Raw genomic sequence first — 16,925 nt, forward strand, 5'->3', positions numbered from 1 at the left:
CAATGGTTGCAAAGAGCAAACTGTTAAGAAGAGTAGTTGCCTTTTTGATCACACTTGCTTGTTATATTAAGCTCTTTTCTTCCTGCTCAGAAATCAGCCATTATCAACACACTGATAAATTACATCTGACAAGATTCAATCTTCTTTTAATCACGTTTCTTTCTAACCCAGGAAGCAGCAGGTTCACTGGGAATTAAAGGTACAGTGGAGGAGTCAGTAAAGACAAAGGCAAGCATAAATCTAAATATAGCAGGGCTACCTACTACATATGATTCTCCGCATATATTTAGCAAGTCTAACACTTGAGGATTTTTTTATTTTCTTTCTTGTTTTAAATTCACCTAAAGACAAACCAGCCTCCTGCTTTTAAATATATTATTGGCTATGCTCCATTTGATACACAACAACATTTCAAGCGTGATCTTTACCTCAGTAGAAATCACTCTGTGTATCTTGTATTGTTCAAAGCCAGCAAAAGAACCCACACTTGTTACTTTTCTCTGCTCAGTCATTCTTTTAAATTAAAATCTGGAAAGTTTATAGAAATATAATTAGGAATGTTATTCTTGAATGTCTCTGAACAATTTGTAAACAATTTATAAAGTTTAACACATGGGTGTCAAACGTATTGTGATGTGTCACGATGTTTTTTGCCTTTGCCGAGCCGGGGTGGGTGTGGCCTGCACGTGACACATCTTTCCCACAGGCTGCCAGTTCAACAGCCCTGGTTTAACACTTCAGGTAAAAATGTGACATGAAATAAGCCAAAGAAGCTAATGAATAGAAAAATATATATATATATTGAACCACCCCTGAGAAATCCAACTGCCTGAACTGAGACAAAAACTGTTATACACAGGAAATAAATACTATAAAGTATTATCAAGATTAAATCTGCTATCAGGAGACAGAAGTGTTGAGTAATGTTTATTCCATTTGAGTGATCAGAATAATTTTGACTGATTTCCATTTTGGAAACTACTGTAGTTTATTCTGGGCCTATTCGGAAGAAGGAAAAGATCTTTTCTGTGAATACCATTTTACCACCCAGCTTTTTAGATTTCCAAGTAAGATATAACATATAAAAATGTAGTCAGGTGAGCCAAAGCAGGAAAAAGAATAGACTAATAAGTTTCCACTCAATATAGGAAATGGCATTCAACTCAATCTATGAGTGACTTCTTAAGATGGCAACATGCTCAACTTTTACAAAACAACACTGGTGGAAAAAATTACAAAAGATACCCATATGCCATACTGTGATGCATACACACCCATGTAAATCCAGAATCATTTTATTTTAAATTTAAACATCTGCTCCTTAACAGAAATGGATTTGTTTTCCTTCTGAAAAGTGTCAGCCACACAGAAATGATGTTTATATTCTCCCCTCCCCCCCCCACGGCCAAAGTGGCCCTCTTGGTATGCCTCTTCCTACTAACTGCATATAGTATCTTCTGCCCCTGTCAGGTTTTTCTTTCTCCTCTGAAACAGGTGGAGTTCCCAACTAGTTTCCTTTTGAGAGAATGTCTTCGGAGATTTCAACGATCTTCCTGATTTATTTTCTTTGGGGTTAGTCATACCGGGGTAATTGGGCCACACTTCTATTGCTTTTTCCTGACATACTCTACTCCCTTCTTAATATCTGCTGCTATCATGCCTCTCCTTTCCTCAGGTACTTTCATGCAGACTTTTGTCACTTTATCACAATCTACAAGTCAACTAATTTTACAGAGGGTGATCATAGCTTACTTCAGATTTAATTCCCTTCCCTCAACACTAGTTGTTGCTCTTCCAATTAGCCATCTGACGTAGCTTTTTTCAATTTCTCTGAGTTTATGAAGCTTATGAGAAGATGATGAATGTACATCTGCTGAAAGAATTCTCTTCATTAAATATATTTGCCTATAAATATATTTGCCAGGCAACCATGGCAGAGCTATTAAACATTTATAAGAAACTAAGCTTTTCTTGAAGAAGTTATGAATTGTAGGGAGGGGAGCTGAAGTTCTGCAAATTGTTAATTAGCTGACATAATGCAGAATATGTAACATAATGCAAGGGAGTTAAAAAATAGTGATGTTATCAAATTTTGCTTTCCTGCTGACATACAACTTTGCATCCTGCAAACCAGACATGTAAATACACTACTTATTCTGCATTAGGTACATAAAATACATAAAATGATTATAGAATGGTCCTTTACTCATTTTACTGATGTCTATTCAGCATTGTTCAAGGAGACTGGGTCATGCACTGGTGAATATTTTTAGCTTGTCTTTGAATGTATTCACCACCTACCCACCCACATTTTGCTATCAGTCTATACAATATGAGTACCTGCAATTCTTGCAGCTACCATTTTATGCACCACAATCACTTACAGTATCAATGAGAACATAGAAAGAACATCTGAATCTTAATATTAAACGTGCTTGTCTCAGGAAAAGTTGACATTTTTTTCTTTCACCTTTTTTTCTTCCTCTCAGGACTGGAAAAAGAAACTAAGGAATCTGCTCTCGTTTTTGTTTTACTGGCCCAAGTTCAACTCAGCCTGCTATAGACATTTGAGCTATCTACTATAAGTATTCATTTCTGTGACATTTGGCCTCAAACACCACTTCTGTGAAAATTATCTTCTTAGGGCAAGTTGTCTGGGTCTCCATATTTTTTAACAATTTTTTTATACTACTTTGTCCTAATATGCCACATTAAAGGTAAAGGTAAAGGTTCCCCTGCACATGCATGCTAGTCGTTTCCAACTGTAGGGGCCGGTGCTCATCTCCATTTCAAAGCCGAAGAACCAGCATTTGTCCGAGGACGTCTCCGTGGTCATGTGGCCGGCATGACTAGATGCCAAAGGCGCACGGAATGCTGTTACCTTCCCACCGTAGTGGTCCCTATTTTTCTACTTGCATTTTTACGTGCTTTCGTACTGCTAGGTTGGCAGAAGCTGGGACGAGTAACAGGCGCTCACTCTGTCACGCGGCACTTGGGATTCAACCCGCCAAAATGCCGATCTTCTGATCGACAAGCTCAGCGTCCTAACCCACTGAACCACCGCATCCCTTATGCCACATTATACATGCATTATTTGTGCATGTATCATTTACTTCAGTAGTAAGATCTGAAGAGAAACTGATAAATTCTTACCAAATTCAGACAAAAGGAAATTGTGATGTTTCCCTGCTTCTGAGTTGTATCACCTTATGATTCACCAAAAACAACAGTTTTCTATTTCCCAAACCTCTATGAAATCCTAACCATCAAATTCATCCAATTATACCCAATGTTAACTCAAAACCCACCAGTGACAACACATTGTAAAAGTTGATTTATCCACCTAATCCAGTGTTTTCCAACTACTAAGTGTTTCCGAGATCTCAGAAAGGTTTTCCTACCACCTGCTAAATAATCCTTTTAAATGCAAGTGACAGAAACTGAATCCAAGAACTTCAACAACCAATGGTTCACTATATATTATAATCAACCTATCTTTTAACAAATGTATGAATGGTATGTATTGACAATCATTTAGGATCTACAGGCTTCATTGCTAGTGCAATTAGATGTTTCCTCTCCCTTTTACACAGAAGGCTTTTTTTTTAATGTGGGCAATACAGTGCCAAAAGCACTGCTTGTCCTGAAGGATGACGTACATCTTCATTGTTTGAGGAAAGGGAAGGGCTAATCAGGTGTCTTGTATAATTACAACTGTGTTCCTTCATGTATTCATTACGTAGGCTACTCCCTGCCTATGCAATTCACAAAGCTGCTCAAGTGTACTTACATTGTGAAGGCATGTTACCCTTGAAAACAAAGACACCCAGTTTTTCCTTCTACATGTATTAGGAAACAGAGAATTATACTGAACAAAATTATATCGAACAAAATCAGCTTAATTAAAATTCTGAAGTTAAAATAGGACGAATATGAGATATTGCTTGACTGAAGCAATGATTACAATGCATTATTAACAAAGCTCCAGTTTCATCATTAATAGCATTCATATTTCCACAAGTTGACCTAATGCTCAATCCTGATTTTAAGGCTGCCATCTCTGTGCTTCAACATTAAACTCCAATGCCTGGAAGTGTCATAGGGCTTAGCAACCGCTAAACATAAAACCACACCATAAAACTATAGTAAATATTAGAAAGTCTTTGAACATACAGTTCAAAACATACAGTTTTGTTGCAAATGAATTCTAATCATAATCTTACAGAGATTATTAAAATATCAGCATCTCTACTAGGAATAAAATAGAAATACTTGAAATTTGCTTGAAATCATACCTGTTCTCTCTGTACAGCCAAATTTCAGATTGTAAACTCCTTGGAGAAAAGACCTTTTTACTCCTTTTCAGAATGTCACACATAATAATGGCAATAAATAAACACCTCCATTAAATAAAAACATCTCAGCACGTAAGCTCTTCCATTGCTCTATAAAAAAAACTGTCTTACACTTACATATTACACTTTTCCATATAAATGCCTTCATATCCATTTGCCTATTTTTCATCTACCTGATCTTTTTATCTATCTTTCCCTATTGAATATATAAGTTTCATGGATTGTTAGAAAACCATACTTCATAAACTTCAGCTAAACTGATTTTGCAGTTTTCAATCCAGCAGAGGAAATGCCCCATTGAAAAAAGAAAAAAGAAAAAAAAACCTGAACCAAAGTAATCACTTGCAGAGAAGCCTACACAGAAGTTGATTGTTCATTAGGGATCTATGAACATGAGGAGGATACACAACATAAGTACACTAAAGCAGTATTTCTGACGTCTAAGGGAATAGGCAGGCCACTTGTAAAGAGGTTCTTGAAATCTGGAAAGAAAGACTTGGCAGATGAGGACCAGATGGACATTTCAGCGTTATCTCTTAAGCTAAGTGTCAATCTGTTTGGGAGTCTGTGAGAAGGAGAACTGAACAGCTCACAGAAAGTCCACCTTATAGACAAACAAGGGCTAAAGTAAACTAGTTTGCAAAATTCTGTGATCTTCCTCTTGACATTCTCTTGCCTCTTTAGAGAGACTATTGCTTTCTTCATTGATGGTGCTCTGTGAAAAGTTGTGGGAGCAGGCCAACATTAATTTTCACTGGACTTAAATCCTGAGACAGCATTCGTTCATTCATTCGACTTGTTTTACCTAGAGGTGACTCTGGGCAGCTTACAAACAGCTTTGATAGGAGGTCTGGGGACCACATCCAAGAGGTTTTTTTTTGTGTGGGGGGGAGGTATGAGACTTTGCCAACTCAAGCTGTCCACTTCTGAGTACTGGAGTTGTTATTTAGTGATACAACAGATTTGGTCTATGGTGAAATCTTTCACCTTTACAACAGGGTACATTATTGCTTTAAAAGGGTCAATGCCGCTGCAAAGTAAACATGCTTAACTGCAACCCTTCTGCTTCTGTTTAAAAGCCAGTGTAAATATGAACCTGAAAGGACAGTGTGTTGCATTTTTACAAGCAAGTGCTTTTCACAATAGCTTGAACCACAATTTTTGGGTGCTGAGGCTACATAAATGATACAGATTTAAGCTTTGGGACAATCCCTGCACTGTTTCCTAGGCTCAAGTTGCCTAAATGAAATAAGGAAGGGTGAAACTGACAATATATAGTGGACCACGGATTTTTAAGGGGTGATATGGCTAAAATGTACCCTGTTGCCCCTGCTGACAAACCTTGCAATTTTAATCTAAATTTAAATTTATTATTGCTAAATTTATATCTCACCTTTCCTTCAAGTGCTCAAAATGACATGCACAGCATTCTCTCCAACTTATGTGCCACAACAGTATCTCTGTGAGGCAGACCAGGTTGACAATAACTTAGCCCAAACTCATCTGATGAAATTCTACAGAGGAGGATGGACTTCAATCTGGAGGACTCTGGTTCTAGTTTAGCTTAAATACTGATTGTCAAAGGATATAATATTAAGAATGTCACGCATTCTAGCATTCTGTCTCAGCCAGTCTACAAGCTAGACTTACATCATGTTGTTTCTATATAATACCATGTTACAGCCAATCTTAAGAATAAAGACGTTATAGCTGTCAAAAATATGAGGACAGGAAAGCTTTGAACTCTTTCCTCCTACATACAGTCATCATACAGCTGCTCACAGGTTGCCGTTGACAATTTCCTGTCTCTGCCATCTCCCTGCAGAAATAAAAGAGCTCACTTGTTCTTAACTGCTCACTGTCATATTTTCCACTAGTCAAGCATGGAACATTACTGAACCAACATTCTCAAATTTGTCCATACTTTGCACACACACACACACACAAAATACTAACAGCTGCAAGTAGAAACACGTGAGTGCCCCTATCACTACTGCTTCCTGGAACAATGAGTGCATTTTTAATTTCAGAAATCCAAGACTACTTAATTCAGAATCTTCTTTTGAAAGGACCCAAGAGTCCAGACTGACAGCAAACATACTGTATGTTTACAAGATGTCCAGGACCTTGTGCAATACATAACTGCACATTTCTAGGAAAATTCTGCTTCTGCTTCCCTGCTTAGCTGTTGTCTTTTTCTGGATCAAATTCAGAAGTTCATGATTTGCCATTAAATTGCATTTGCTGTTTCACCAGTAAAGGGTGAAGGCACATAGGGCAGGAAAAAGAAAGCTGCCATCTTATTAATCTTCCAAATATCTCTCTGTCTCACTTTTCTTTATCCAAACCATGTGGCCAAATAGCCACAGGATGCCATATGTGTGTGCATTCTGGCAAAAATAAGTGGAATAGTGTACCTCATCAGCCCATGTATATTTGTTCCACTAGTATCCAATTCAAAACAGCATATAACCATCTGATGAAACCTAACATGGACCAGATTCCTTGCCAGCTTGGAACATATTCAGCTTCCGAATAGCAATGGATTGAAGGAAGCATTATTACTAGCGATATGCATAACACAGCAAGCCTGTGTAATACAACAGAAGGCACTCAAAAAATATCAGTGAATATATCATTTAAAGAGAACCAACAGAAAGGAAAAGTGTTCTGACCAGGATGACTCCACTTCTTGGCTCCTATCTATACTACTGATTTTCCCTGGCAAGGCTGCTGCTCCATGGTTATACACCTTAAGCACTTCAGGAAGTCATAACAATCTTTCTGTCCTCCATTCTTTCTCCAAAGTGTGCATGGAGGGGGCAGGGACCGATTATTGCATCAGCTGTAGTAGAAGACATCGCTATCAAGGCAATCAGCAGCAAAGCAAAGGGATTAAAAATGAGTATGATTAAGTATCTCCTATAAATGTTCAAATCTCGGAGAAGGAAAAATCCAAATTTTGGTTATTCTACTTATAAAATACTTGAGTGCAGACAGCACTGCACTGAACATAATCTTCTCAAAAGAACTAAACACTTTATTGGGTAGAGAGAACTAAGAGTGGTAGTGTTGGAAGAAAAGTCTTCATCATGGTTCCATCCAAGCCGGGGATAAACAACATGGCGACTGCTTTGGGAAGAGGGTTACAGTTTATTGCAGAGGAAAGCCAAACAGGAAGGTGGATCCAGAAAAAAAGGACTGAACACATGTGGGTAGTGGGTTTTTATACCCCCTGGACTCTATTGTTTGGTTATTTCCTGTTCCTGTTTGAGGCTATTTCCTGTGTGTCCTTAGTCCAGGTGGGCCCCTCTAGGAATCTTGCTAGGAATCTTGCTGGTGGTGGGTATGTCCCAGCCCCTGCCTCCCTGGGGCTGGGGTATGTCTTTGTCTTTCCTAAGTGTCTAGTTCCAACCTTCTCTATGGGTCACATTTGCATGTCTATAGAACTGGTTTTCTGCTTGGGGGGAAGGAGACCTGAAACTATTAAGAAAACTGAGCCTGCTTTCCTGGTTCTTCAATTTCTTTTTAGGAAATACATTTTTCTGTCCTTTTAATATTTCCTTCTCTGGGGAGCTGACTTCCCTCAGTAGGAAGGGAAATTAAAAAGGCTACCAATAATTTGATTCAGAAATAAGGGTGCAGCCAGCATCGTATTTGGAAGGAATCATAACATCCAAGATTCAGGTGTTTGTGGTTTGGTTTGGTTTTGTTGTAAATGGAATTGTCAAGGCATTTTCATGTAATTTTTTTGTGCCAATGCTGGGCTGGACCTCATTCCTGTACCTCATTCAACAGCCTCTAATTTGTTCCTCGACATATGCTTCATCCTTTTCTGGTTTCTCATTTTTCACAGACCTAACAGGTCCTCTAAGTGAAATTAAGGACAAACCTTTTGCATCTCCCTCTCAATCATTCAGGAGTAACATATAGGACTGAAATTGACAAGGTATTGTCATTTCAACCTTCTCTTTCACAGGCAATCACCTGCATGCATATTGAGGGGCTGCTTGTTGGATTTCCTCTTCTTTCCCTTTTGGAAAATGCTTTTCAGGAATTGACATGGGAAAATTATAGTGGAAAAAAAAGCATCACCATTTTGCCTATTGTACTATGTTTCTCTCAATGTTTGAAAAAGTATGGTTGCATGATATTTGATTATACGCAAAGGATTATTACTTCCAGTAAGAATGTTTTCAGAGAAATAACCCATGTGATCCTCTTTAAAGAAGAAAGTCATGAAAAGGAAAAAGAAAGAAAGAAAGAAAGAAAGAAAAAGAAAGAAAGAAAGAAAGAAAGAAAGAAAGAAGGAAAGAAAGAAAGGAAGGAAGGAAGGAAGGAAGGAAGGAAGGAAGGAAGGAAGGAAGGAAGGAAGGAAGGAAGGTAGGTAAAGGAATCCCTGCAAATTTTAGTGATTGCCATTTTAAAGCCATTGAGCCAGTGCTTCTCGAAGACATTTCTGTGGTTATGTGAATATGATGCACGGAGCACTGTTACCTTCCCACCAAAGTGGTACCTATTTAGCTACTTGCATTTGCATGCTTTTAAACTGCTTGGTTGGCAGGAGCTGGGTGAGTAACAGGAGCTCACCCCATTGCATGGTGCTTGGGTCTCAAACCTGAGCTGTCGACTAAGTGGCTATATGGTTAACCACTATCTATCTATCTATCTATCTATCTATCTATCTATCTATCTATCTATCTATCTATCTATCTACACTTATTTCCCTAAATCAATGTGTCGCTTAGACATATTTTTTCAAAGATCACAGTACTTTGTATTAGATAATTTTGGTTACAAATCATTTTTATCCATACATACATTACACTGAAAAATGGAGAAGTTTACCTCCTTACCGAATGTCTTTTTAATTATTTTATCACACTAAAACACTAAACACAGGAATACTAAGAAAATCTACCATATCAACTCACAAAAACTAAATAGCTCTTTTTCCAATAGATGCCAATGTATACTAATGTTGTTGTAATTCAAAATTCTACATACAGTTGCAAGAAAAAGTATGTGAACCCTTTGGGATTACATGGAGTTTTGCATGAATTGGCCATAAAATGCGCTCTAAACGTCATGTAAGTCACAACAATAGAAAAACACAATCTGCTTAAAATAATACTACACAAACATTAGCTGTTGTCATGTTTTAATTGAACAAAACATGTAAACATTCACAGTGCAGGGTGGAAAAAGTATGTGAACCTTTGGACTTAATAACTGGTTGACCCTCCTTTGGCAGCAATAACCTCAACCAAACGTTTCCTGTAGTTGCAGATCAGACTTGCACAACGATCTGGAGTAATTTTGGACCACTCCTCTTCACAAAACTGTTTCAGTGTAGCAATATTCTTGGGATGTCTGGTGTGAATCGCTCTCTTAAGGTCATGCCACAGCATTTCAATCGGGTTGAGGTCAGGACTCTGACTGGGCCACTCCAGAAGGGGTATTCTGTTCTGTTGAAGCCATTGTTTTGTTGAATTACTTGTATTCTTTGGGTCATTGTCCTGTTGCATCACCCATCCTCTGCGGAGCTTCAGTTGGCGGACAGATGGTCGTACGTTTTCCTGCAAAATGTCCTGATATTCAACTCTGGAATTCATTTTCCCATCAATGACAACAATCCGTCCAGGCCCTGAGGCAGCAAAGCAGCCCCAAACCATGATGCTCCCTCCACCGTGTTTTACAGTGGGGATGAGGTTTTGATGTTGGTGTGCTGTGCCTTTTTTTCTCCACACATAGTGTTGTGTGTTTTTCCCAAACAACTCAATTTTGGTTTCATCTGTCCACAGTATATTTTGCCAGTAGTGCTGTGGAACATCCAGGTGCTCTTTTGCAAACTTCAAACGTGCTGCAATATTTTTTTTTGGACAGCAATGGCTTTCTCCGTGGTGTCCTCCCATGTACTCCATTCTTGTTTAATGTTTTCCTTATTGTAAATGTGTCAACAAAAATGTTAGGATGTGCCAGAGATTTCTGTAGGTCTTTAGCTGACACTCTAGGATTCTTCTTTACTTTAAGCATTATGCGCTGTGCTCTTGCAGTCATTTTTACAGGACAACCACGCCTAGGGAGAGTAGCAACAGTGCTAAACTTTCTCCATTTGTAGACAGTCTGTCTTACCGTGGACACATGAACATCAAGGCTTTTGGAGATACTTTTGTAACCCTTTCCAGCTTCATGCAAGTCAACAATTCTTGATTGTAAGTCTTCTCAGAGCTCTTTTCTGCGAGGCATGGTTCACATCAGACAGTGCTTCTTGAGACCAGTAAACCCAAAACAGGTGTGTGTTTTTAAAAGGCAGGACAGCTGTCAGCAACACATCCAATATCATCACACTGATTAGAGTCAAGGTTGGCTCACTCCTGGCTCCAATTAGCTCTTGGAGAAGTCATTAGGCTAGAGGTTCACATACTTTTTCCACCCTGCACTGTGAATGTTTACATGTTATGTTCAATTAAAACATATTGTTGTGACTTACATGACGTTTAGAGCGCATTTTATGGCCAATTCATGCAAAACTCCACGTAATCCCAAAGTCTTCACATACTTTTTCTTGCAACTGTAAACTTTAATAAACTAAATGGCCTTGTTAGGCTTTAATTTTGAGTTCATGTAATACCACTGGAATTACAGAATTACTTTCAGGAACAACTCTGGAAAGCTAATATGAAAATGAAATATAAAAACATGGAATAAATTCCATTAAAATCAATACATCTACTTTCAGATATATATGATCCCAAATTCAAGCACTTTTTTACTCTACTTTCCCATATCTAGTCACCACTGAATATTGATGCTATATTGGAAATCACAAACTAATGCATTTTAATCCTTTATTCTGTATTAAAAAAACATGGAAATGAAGTATTCTAAGAATTCAGTTTCTAAAAAGATAGTTAGATCTATCTATCTATCTATCATCTATCTATCTATCTATCTATCTATCTATCTATCTATCTATCTATCTATCATTTTCTCCTTCAAGCTGTCCTTGTCTATCTGTGTTTTAGCTGGAGATCAAAGGGCACAGTATAAAAGGATTTCAATGTATGTATTCCATATGTAACGATATAATTGCATCAATTTTTGATCTGACTCTTCTACAAAAAAAATAAAAGCAAAGCAAAATACTCAAGAGAATCGTTATACACCCGGAATATTTTGAATCACTGGAACCTATCATGATACACAATGGTGAAAGTCTTGAAGGAGTAAGAATGGTTGTGAAGGATTTCATTTTTTAGCTCTCACCGAGTGGCCTAGCAGCTCCTGGTATGTACCCATTTTAAATGCAAGATGCTTTTTACATAATATTTATATTTTCTCAGTTTATATGGGCAAAAAAGCACTGACTGATTTTATATAAGTGCTTTTTTCTCCATATGAACTGATAAAATATAAATAAAGGAAAAGGAAAAATAAATAAATAGCTATAATTCATTAGTAAAGCATCTCTGCTGCATGCCAAAGATGTCAATTTAACTCCTTGAATCTTCACGTAAAGTGGCAAAAACTTCTCTTTAAAACTCAGGTGACCATCAAGCTAGTTAGACAAAAGTCAGATTTAGGAAAAAGCAATTTCTTTCATGTATTTTAGTCACTAGATATTAGTAAATAAATAACACAAGAAGATGTGTTCTCCTGCAGTATGAAAATACATCACCCAGGCTAAAGTTCAGTCAAATCTATAAAAATGCGCCTTTGATTTTTGTTGGACATGACAAGTTTCATCCACTTTGATGATGGGCAGGGGGAAAAAAACCCCACTCATTTACTCCATTAGTGTGTAACCTTCAGGCTCAGGGCAATATAGGATTGGCTGTAATTTCTGCTTCTCTTTATCAGCAGTGCCTGTATCAGACACCAAGGCTAAGCTTTTTGAACATACTCATTTTTTTTCTCACTGGAAAAGATTGCATAACTGTAACTGCCTCACGAAAATTAAACCTTTGATTTCCAAAGCACAGCAGTATCCATTATATCAGCGCTACCTCGAGAACCTAAATTAGCCCTATCAAATGCATGCATATGCTTGCCTCTTGGATGGGTTATAATACAAACCATTAGTGGACCACTCATTATCATTCAGAGTTTTCTAAAGATATAATAGTTCCATCTCTATGAGGCTCAATTCACAGAAAGACCACAACTCAAACACTAATGAAAACTGAAATATGTTGTTCAAACCTTTTTCATATGTTGTTCCGCTGTAATAGCTCTGCCAGCCCAGTCAGTCTCGCATTTGTCCCTAATCCTGCACGTTATCATTAACTCCATTGATTTTTCAGCCTGTGCCATTTCAGGAAGTTTAACCATGACAGGGGCCAGATTATATTCATCAAAATAACAGCTGTGTGTGTTTGTTTACATTTTTTTCAAATAGTACTCACTTGCTGTTACTGCATGCATTTAAATATCCATTCCCTAAGAACACTGTGCACTCTCAGAAGAATCAGGAGGAGTAACCTCAGCTCTTGTTATCTTTTTCAGACAATCACTATAGCAACCCAGGGCAGGATGTAATGCCTAGATAGGATGTTAATGTGCTTTTCCATTCTTTCCCTCAGCATGCACTCCTCCCATCACAACCCTACCCCCCCCCCCCAAAAAAAAACTTGGAGAGGCTCTGAACACTGCTGGGGGTGGGTGAGCCTGAAACATCACATTTATTAGCTATCTGAGGCCAGGCAGGGACAAGCAATCACACAGGTTTTAGGGCTTTACAGAAAACTATCAAGAAAGTTGCTTTTACCACCAACATTCCTACTTCAGGCTGAAATTTAACGCCAGACATTAAAATAAAGATTCCAAATTTGAAAACAAATTATTTTTGTAATAAATTCTCATCTACAGGAAAGCAATTCACCGGAAAAAAACAAGACAAAAATGTGTTTGGTTCCTTTCTGTGTGCAATTGGAGGGGAGCTACATACATGGGTGAATGCAAGCCCAGACTTTTCAAACCATAGTGAAATATTTCTGTCAGTCTAACAGATGTTGAATACAGTGTGTTCTTGTGAAATCTGGAGGCACTGAGCAATATATAGAGAGAAAAATAAAATCTCCTGTTTTATTTAGCTCTGCTCAATGAAATTATGAATATTTCTGAAGAAGTTCTCATCACGAACATCTTCATTTTTTATATAAAAAAAATTACTGTTCCTGATAATGCAAAGTATACCATGACATTTTTAAAACAGCGCACTTCCGCTTTTGGTATCTAATTTTGCGATAACTATAACATTATATTCTACCAAATTCAGGACTAAATCCAGTGCCTGCAGGCTATGCTGGTTTGATTGGAGAGGAACCATCTCCAATTCAATCCCACAAAGGTGTTTGAACCACCCAGATTTGACAATATTCCATCTTTGACCTTGGTACATAAGTGAAGGTATGAAAGAAATTCATAATCAGAAAGCCTATGTAAAAGGAAGGTTTTGCTCTGCAGCTAGATTAAAAAGAAAAAGTACTGTAATAGGCCACAATGTACTTTTCTTACCTCTGTTGGTATCTGAGATGCAAGTGAATAATGGTCCTAAGTAAAACTATTTGGTTCATAAATCCAGTTCAAAATGGCTCTTTATAATCTTCTGCACCTATTTTAGGGAACATAATATTTGAAAAGTTATCAGTAAATAAAGTAACAGCAGGGATGTCACAAACTATATTGCTGGGTTCCTATGTGGATTTTAAAAGGAAAATTTATATATAAAGTATAATTCCCTCTGCAGATTTCCTTTATGTTATAAATTACCAATATCTTACAATATATAAACATAATAATTTATTTTGCATATCTACATTATATTACATGATGATACAATTATCGATCTTCTCTCTAAGTTTGCATTGTCAACTGGCAAAAATCTGTACTCCCTTGCTCTTAAAATAGAAACATATATTTTTTCATTGAATTCCAAAAAGGTACACTGACACATTGCAAATTTACAATTATTATATGGTGATATCAAAATCTTTTATGGCAGAAATGTGTAGAAAGGATTAAATCAGGTCTAATTCACAGTTCCTCATCAAATATGAAAAAAAAATGTACACTTAATATTTAGGTATTTATATTTATCCAAATTTGCAGTGCAATTTACACATTAAAAATATATAACATGGTGTACATTAGGCATGGTATACCTAGAAAAACATTAGGGAGAATGCATGCAAAATGCATTCTGTATTAAAGAAAAAGGCACAAAAGTAACAAATATATTCTGGAGTTTAAATATGGTAAACTTACTGTATGTTAATATTTTACATTTTTTACTGTAAAAAAAATTAACTGATAAAGACTAAATATGTAAGAGTGCATTGGAGCCATTATTCTTCCTTTGAAGAAATCAAGTATACAATGAATTAATCTCTGACATGATAAAGCTTGATTACTTCATACCAATTAATTTTTTTCAAAGTGCCATTAAATCTGAACTAAAACAAAGTGCTGCCTTTTGAAAGAGCTGAAGTGTGAGAAATCAAGGCTTTATTCCGCAGCATCTAATGTACAAATTAGTTCATAAACAAGTATATATTTGCTGTTTTGTTGATCTATCATTAGCAATTAATTCAGCAAAAAATACTGGACTATGGGATAAATTCCAAACATTCATACATTCATGACTCCTTTCAATCCAGGAATTTTACAATAGAACAAGTAGTCAGCGATGCCAATTATCTTACAAAAAGAATAATGATAATTAAACTCAGTATTTCTTGGTACCCATTTCATATTCTAATTTTTATTTAATAAGGATAGGATTATTTGAGTAGAGTATGAAAATAACAGTTTAAGATGTCAGTTCTTCCGCCAACATGTCAGCTAGTATCGCTATTGATGGCTGCCATCAATTTCTGTTAGAATGAAGAAGGCTTTTTTTTTTTAAAATTTGAAAAGAGTGAATAATATATCTGATCCTGATTTAGCCAATATCAGTGCTACAGTAGATGAAGAAAAGTGGCTGAGCTCATTTGTCTTCTGAAATCCTGATCAGTTTTTCTTTTTCAGAGACTTGTTTTTATTTAAATAGATGAAAGCAGTGCTTTTTTTGTATAAGAAAAAGGTGCCGGAACTCACACATGTCATACAACCCGCCTTGCCTGTCCTACAAGGTTCCATCCAAAAAAGGTGCCGGAACTCCATTCTGAGCGTTCTATGAGGAAAAAAAGCCCTGGATGAAAGAACTAAATCAGAGATGGGTTATTCTCTCAGGAAGCTAAAAAGATCACTTGACTCACTGAGAGTGCTTTCACTTTGAATTCCATGCATTTTATTTACATAGAAAGAATCATGATTTAAAAGGAAACTAAATGGACCCCAGACCAACAACTGGCTATTATTACATTTCTAGGAGAATGATTGCAAAGTAAAAATATGGTTTGAGGCATGCAGAAATATTGATAGTGATTCCAATTCAATGTAAAATAATGTGCTGTAGGAAAGTTACCGTAGGTTTTCTAATATATCTATTACTACAGTACTTTGGGAATAAAAAATATAGTATCATATTCAAAATAATGTAACTAGCTTGGAAATTTTAGGGTCACATTCTCAGCTGCCTAAATAGGGATGTTTGTTTATATCCCACCTTTATTATTTTTACAAATAACTCAAGGTGGCAAACATATTCAGCATGCCTTCCTTTTCCTATTTTCCCCATAACAACAACCCTGTGAGGTAAGTTGGGCTGACAGAGTGTGACTGGCCCAAGGTCACTCATCTGACTTTCATGCCTAAGGCAGAATTAGAATTCACAGTCTCCTGCTTTCCAGTCTTGCGCCTTAACCACTAGACCAGAGTAGGCAACCTTGGCTCTTTTATGACTATGCTGGCTCAAGAATTCTGGGAGTTGAAGTCCATGAGTCATAAAAGAGCGAAGATTGCCTACCCCTGCGCTAGACCAAACTGAATAAAATAACTTTGTAGTCCTTCTTATTTCCCACTCCTATTTTGAACTTACAAACACCTCTGGGCGCAGTCCATCATTTTTTGTGAGACTGTTAACTGACTGTTACTCATATCAGCAAACATTTAGTGAATATATAAACTTCTCTTGATGTTGTGCATCCACTTGTTTTTATTCCACATGTCATTTACTCCTTACAAATTGCTTCCAAAAGCAACCATGGGAGGACAAACATTATAGGACGAGAGCTATATTAATCTCCAATAGTAAGAAACATGTATTTTATGAATGTATTTTATGTATGTATTTATGAATGTATTTTATTATGTATTTTTATGAATCTACACTTCACAAAAGGTTGTCTTTTAATAAGGTTTGTTAGTCAGAAAAGGGGCTACCAGCTACTTTGGATTTTTTGCCAGTTAAAATAAATTCATATGACAGTATATTTTGCCTTTCTGAGTACTAAAAAATTATATAAGAATGTAAAAACCAGCAAAAGACAAAACCTGTTAAATGTATTCAAAATAACCTTTAGGAAGCATCCTCTGCTTTATCAGGCATATTGGAGGATAGAGAGAAGGACATTTTTTTTTATAATGTCATCCATTTCATGTCATTAAGCAAGTTTCTTACTAACT

The 16,925-nt window shown here is 36.7% G+C and overlaps 2 protein-coding genes across 3 annotated transcripts in view; one reads left to right on the top strand and one right to left on the bottom strand.

The window, feature by feature from the left end:
- The window catches only part of LOC310643865 (uncharacterized protein), a 707,877-nt gene that overhangs the window by 539,716 nt on the left and 151,236 nt on the right, over positions 1-16,925 (top strand). The gene's annotated exons all lie outside the window — the stretch shown is intronic.
- The window catches only part of HIVEP2 (HIVEP zinc finger 2), a 140,237-nt gene that overhangs the window by 41,032 nt on the left and 82,280 nt on the right, over positions 1-16,925 (bottom strand). The window contains exon 3 of the mRNA XM_083368180.1: positions 13,875-13,971. The gene's annotated coding sequence lies outside the window, so the exon portion shown is untranslated. The remainder of the gene's footprint in view (positions 1-13,874; positions 13,972-16,925) is intronic.

This window comes from Vipera ursinii (assembly GCF_947247035.1).
Source record: "Vipera ursinii genome assembly, chromosome: 1".
In the NCBI taxonomy this organism is placed as follows: Eukaryota; Metazoa; Chordata; class Lepidosauria; order Squamata; family Viperidae; genus Vipera; species Vipera ursinii.